Here is a 6,000-nt window from a genome sequence, read left to right as displayed (position 1 = left end):
ATGGATCCCCATTAGTTCCTGCCAAGGCAGCAGCTACTCTTCCTGGGGTTTATTATGGATCCCCATTAGTTCCTGCCAAGGCAGCAGCTACTCTTCCTTGGGTATATTATGGATCCCCATTAGTTCCTGCCAAGAGTTAGCCTTCCCTGGAGCAGGTTAGTTCTGAATGCAGGATAGTGGAGTTAGCCCTGAGTTAGCCTTCCCCGGAGCAGGTTAGTTCTGAATGCAGGCTAGTGGAGTTAGCCCTGAGTTAGCCAGCCCTGGAGCAGGTTAGCCCTGAGTTAGCCTTCCCTGGAGCAGGTTAGCCCTGAGTTAGCCTTCCCTGGAGCAGGTTAGCCCCGAGTTAGCCTTCCCTGGAGCAGGTTAGTTCTGAATGCAGGATAGTGGAGTTAGCCCTGAGTTAGCCTTCCCCGGAGCAGGTTAGTTCTGAATGATTGGTTGTCATAGAAATGTACCTGGCTAAAGTTGAGCCACTTTCGTATGACCAGTTATCCCGAGTTGAATTCTGAGTTGACCAAAGTTAGCTCACTAACCCCTCAAACCCGCTTCGTAGGATACCCCTCAAACCCGCTTCGTAGGATACCCCTCAAACCCGCTTCGTAGGATACCCCTCAAACCCGCTTCGTAGGATACCCCTCAAACCCGCTTCGTAGGATACCCCTCAAACCCGCTTCGTAGGATACCCCTCAAACCCGCTTCGTAGGATACCCCTCAAACCCGCTTCGTAGGATACCCCTCAAACCCGCTTCGTAGGAACCCCTCAAACCCGCTTCGTAGGAAACCCTCAAACCCGCTTCCTAGGAAACCCCTCAAACCCAGGAAACCCTTCGTAGGATACCCCTCAAACCGCTTCAAAGTAGGATACCCCTCAAACCTGCTTCGTAGGATACCCCTCAAACCTGCTTAGGATACCCCTTTCCGTAGGATACCCCTCAAACCTGCTTCAGTAGGATACCCCTCAAACCAGCTTCGTAGGATACCCCTCAAACCCGCTTCGTAGGATACCCCTCAAACCTGCTTCGTAGGATACCCCTCAAACCTGCTTAGAGGATACCCCCTCAAACCTGCTTCGTAGGATACCCTCAAACCTGCTTCGTAGGATACCCCTCAGTTCAATGAACATATGTTAAATCAGTGTCAGTCATAAAATCTTCTCGTAGTGATGACAATATATGACATGATAACACACATGAATTCACCTCACGCAAACAAGAAAAGTGTCAGGAATCAAGATGAACTCTGCAGTGCTGAGTAACTTAACTCAAATCTTAATGTTTAGTCTCAACCAAAGCTCTACTGTATAATGAAAGAGAGACGAGGGAGCAGTACGAACCTGCAGGTTTGGTCCTGGAGAAGACGAACTCTGCCGCGCTGCAGCGTTTCACCTGTTGGTTACAGGCGTGGACGTCGATCCTGTAAACCGTGAACGGCTGCAGACCGGATATCTGCAGCTCCCGCTCGCTGACTGCCCACTCTACGAAGTCATACTCCCTGTCCGCTAACTCCGCCTCTGTAGCGTTGGCCCAAAGGTCAGTTGACGTGGCGTTAGGGTAGGTGGTCACACCACGGTGGATGGTACGGTTAGCCACGCCAAATAGATCCCGACGGCGCCGGTCTGGAGGTCTGGAGGAGAGGAGAGAGAGCAGAGGGATGTGGGAGTGACAATCACAGTCGTCCAAACACTAACAATACACTAGTCAACAAATAACCTGTGTGGTGGAATCCTTTCAATGGCAAACACGGCTTGGATTTTCAGCAGTAGAGAGGATTGTTCAGTTAGAATCTCCCTCCCTCTATTACATTGATCCAGTCGGTCCTGTTGCTTCAGGGGATCTCCTCTGTTCATGTGTTCCATGACTATTCCAGATGGACTCCTCTACATTTCCAGTCAAACGACACCAGATCCAGTCAGACGACCGACACCAGATCCAGTCAGACGACCGACACCAGATCCAGTCAGACGTAACCGACAACCAGATGGTAACAGACCAACCAGATGGTAACAGGCCAACCAGATGGTAACACCAGATGGTCCCAGACCAACCAGATGGTAACAGACCAACCAGATGGTAACAGACCAACCAGATGGTAACAGGCCAACCAGATGGTAACAGACCAACCAGATGGTAACAGACCAACCAGATGGTCCCAGACCAACCAGATGGTAACAGACCAACCAGATGGTAACAGACCAACCAGATGGTAACAGACCAACCAGATGGTAACAGGCCAACCAGATGGTAACAGACCAAACAGATGGTAACAGACCAACCAGATGGTAACAGACCAACCAGATGGTAACAGACCAACCAGATGGTAACAGACCAACCAGATGGTAACAGACCAAACAGATGGTAACAGACCAACCAGATGGTCCCAGACCAACCAGATGGTAACAGGCCAACCAGATGGTAACAGGCCAACCAGATGGTAACAGACCAAACAGATTGTAACAGACCAACCAGATGGTCCCAGACCAACCAGATGGTAACAGACCAACCAGATGGTAACAGAGCAACCAGATGGTAACAGACCAACCAGATGGTAACAGACCAACCAGATGGTAACAGGCCAACCAGATGGTAACAGACCAACCAGATGGTCCCAGATGGTAACAGACCAAACAGATGGTCCCAGATGGTAACAGACCAACCAGATGGTAACAGACCAACCAGATGGTAACAGACCAACCAGATGGTAACAGAGCAACCAGATGGTAACAGAGCAACCAGATGGTAACAGAGCAACCAGATGGACCCAGATGGTAACAGACCAAACAGATGGTCCCAGATGGTAACAGACCAACCAGATTGTAACAGACCAAACAGATGGTTACAGACCAACCAGATGGTCCCAGATGGTAACAGACCAAACAGATGGTAACAGACCAACCAGATGGTCCCAGACCAACCAGATGGTACAGACCAACCAGATGGTAACAGACCAACCAGATGGTAACAGACCAAACAGATGGTAACAGAGCAACCAGATGGTAACAGACCAACCAGATGGTAACAGACCAACCAGATGGTAACAGGCCAACCAGATGGTCCCAGATGGTAACAGACCAACCAGATGGTAACAGACCAACCAGATGGTAACAGACCAACCAGATGGTCCCAGATGGTAACAGAGCAACCAGATGGTAACAGAGCAACCAGATGGTAACAGACCAACCAGATGGTAACAGACCAACCAGATGGTCCCAGATGGTAACAGATCAACCAGATGGTAACAGACCACCCAGATGGTAACAGACCAACCAGATGGTAACAGACCAACCAGATGGTCCCAGATGGTAACAGACCAACCAGATGGTCCCAGATGGTAACAGACCAACCAGATGGTAACAGACCAACCAGATGGTAACAGACCAACCAGATGGTAACAGACCAACCAGATGGTCCCAGATGGTAACAGACCAACCAGATGGTCCCAGATGGTAACAGACCAACCAGATGGTAACAGACCAACCAGATGGTAACAGACCAACCAGATGGTAACAGACTAACCAGATGGTCCCAGATGGTAACAGACCAACCAGATGGTAACAGAGCAACCAGATGGTCACAGATGGTAACAGACCAACCAGATGGTAACAGAGCAACCAGATGGTAACAGACCACCCAGATGGTAACAGACCACCCAGATGGTAACACCCTGAGACGGGCCGTCCGCCCCCACCCCCCCCACCCCTGAGACGGGCCGTCCGCCCCCCACCCGGAGACGGGCCTTCGTCGCCCGCACCCCACCCGGAGACGGGCCGTCCGCCCCCCACCCGGAGACGGGCCGTCCGCACCCCACCCGGAGACGGGCCGTCCGCACCCCACCCTGAGACGGGCCGTCCGTCCCCCACCCTGAGACGGGCCGTCCATCCCCCACCCTGAGACGGGCCGTCCATCCCCCACCCTGAGAATTGATTCATCATCAGATGCTGTAGAGAAACCAGATTTAGTCATCACATATAATTTAACAGTTCATTTTCACGCCATGCTGTTAATTTCAATAATTTATTAGAATTAACCGGTTTCTGAGTTATTTATGCAAGGAAAAATACTCCCGTTAAATCTCAGTAACCGGGTTCACGCCAGTCAACCGTACTGCGTAATGATCATGATATTTATTCAGCTTCTTGATATGCCACACCTGTCAGGTGGATGGATTATCTTGGCAAAGGAGAAATGCTCACTGACAGGGATTTAAACATATTTGTGCACAGAATTTGAGAGGAATAAGGTTTTTGTGAGAATGGAGCATTTCTGGGATCTTTTATTTCATCTCATGAAACATGGGACCAACACTTTACATGTTGTGTTTATATTTTTGTTCAGTATAAATGGCCATTTGTTCAACAAGACGCCTCATATTTGTTTTCCGTTTCAGAAGATTTAGGTTGGGTCCTACTGGATCCTCCCCAGGTGTGTGTGTTACGGCCTGTGATCTGCTTACCTGGGGGTAAAGATAGAGTTGTGTAAAAAGTTCTCAAAGACTTTTCTGTATGAAGCGTCAGCTGCCTCTGCCTCCAGGTCTCCTACAGATTTAGGACAGGGACAGCACGGCCCCTTGTCCCCCCCACCAACGTCTGGTTTAGTAGGCTTCAGGTCCTCCTCCATGTCAGTCAACCCGGTAGCAGCTATACGGACCGGGATCTTCAGTTCTGAGGAGAGACAGAGAGAGGGGTCAGGGTGGAGGGGTCAGGGTGGAGGAGTCAGGGTGTAGGGGTCAGGGTGGAGGGTCAGGGGTGGAGGGGTCAGGGTGGAGGGGTCAGGGTGGAGGGGTCAGGGTGGAGGGTGGAGGGTCAGGGGAGGGGGGTCAGGATGTAGGGTAGGGGTCAGGGTGTAGGGGGGTCAGGGTGTAGGGGTCAGGGGTCAGGGTAGGGGTCAGGGGTAGGGGTCAGGGTGGGGTCAGGGTAGGGGTCAGGGTGGGGGTCAGGGTGGAGGGTAGGGGTCAGGGTGGAGGGGTCAGGGTGGAGGGGTCAGGGTGGAGGGGGGTCAGGGTGGAGGGGTCAGGGTGGAGGGGGGTGGAGGGGTGGAGGGGTCAGGGTGGAGGGGTCAGGGTGGAGGGGTCAGGGTGGAGGGGTCAGGGTGGAGGGGTAGGGGGAGGGGTCAGGGTGGAGGGGTCAGGTGGAGGGTTGGAGGGGTCAGGGTGGAGGGGTTAGGGTCAGGGTGGAAGGAGGAGGGGTCAGGGTGGAGGGGGGGTTAGGGTGGAGGGGTCAGGGTGGAGGGTGGAGGGGTTAGGGTGGAGGGGTTAGGGTGGAGGGGTCAGGGGTTAGGAGGGTTAGGGTGGGGGTCAGGGTGGAGGGGTTAGGATTGGAGGGGTCAGGGTGGAGGGGTTAGGGTTGGAGGGTCAGGGTGGAGGGGTTAGGGTCGGGGGTCAGGGTGGAGGGGTCAGGGTGGTGGGATCAGGGTGGAGGGGTCAGGGTGGAGGGGTCAGGGTGGAGGGGTCAGGGAGAGGGGTCAGGGTAGTGACCTTTAGAGCAGTAGTTGTGTTGGTATAGCTCTCTGTCTTCAGCCTGTTGCTGCCAGCGGACCAGGTAATAGGTGTGGTTCCCGTTGGGGGAGGCAGGGGGAGACCAGCGGACCACCAGGTTGGTAGAGGAGTTAGAGTATGTTCTCACATCCAGGGGCATGGACGGCTCTACAGGAAACAGATTATATTATAACAGTTCTCACATCCAGGGACATGGACGGCTCTACAGGAAACAGATTATATTATAACAGTTCTCACATCCAGGGACATGGACGGCTCTACAGGAAACAGATTATATTATAACAGTTCTCACATCCAGGGACATGGACGGCTCTACAGGAAACAGATTATATTATAACAGTTCTCACATCCAGGGACATGGACGGCTCTACAGGAAACAGATGATATTATAACAGTTCTCACATCCAGGGGCATGGACGGCTCTACAGGAAACAGATTATATTATAACAGTTCTCACATCCAGGGACATGGACGGCTCTACAGGAAACAGATTACATTATTCCAGTTCTC

General features: G+C 52.4%; 1 pseudogene; it reads right to left on the bottom strand.

The window, feature by feature from the left end:
- Positions 1–711: 711 nt before the first annotated feature.
- Positions 712–6,000, bottom strand: part of LOC124024899 — a 48,114-nt pseudogene continuing 42,825 nt past the window's right edge.

Source organism: Oncorhynchus gorbuscha, unplaced genomic scaffold (genome assembly GCF_021184085.1).
Source record: "Oncorhynchus gorbuscha isolate QuinsamMale2020 ecotype Even-year unplaced genomic scaffold, OgorEven_v1.0 Un_scaffold_2053, whole genome shotgun sequence".
Lineage (NCBI taxonomy): Eukaryota > Metazoa > Chordata > Actinopteri > Salmoniformes > Salmonidae > Oncorhynchus > Oncorhynchus gorbuscha.
Note: the sequence above shows the minus strand (reverse complement) of the source record. Positions and strands in the feature narration are given on the sequence as shown.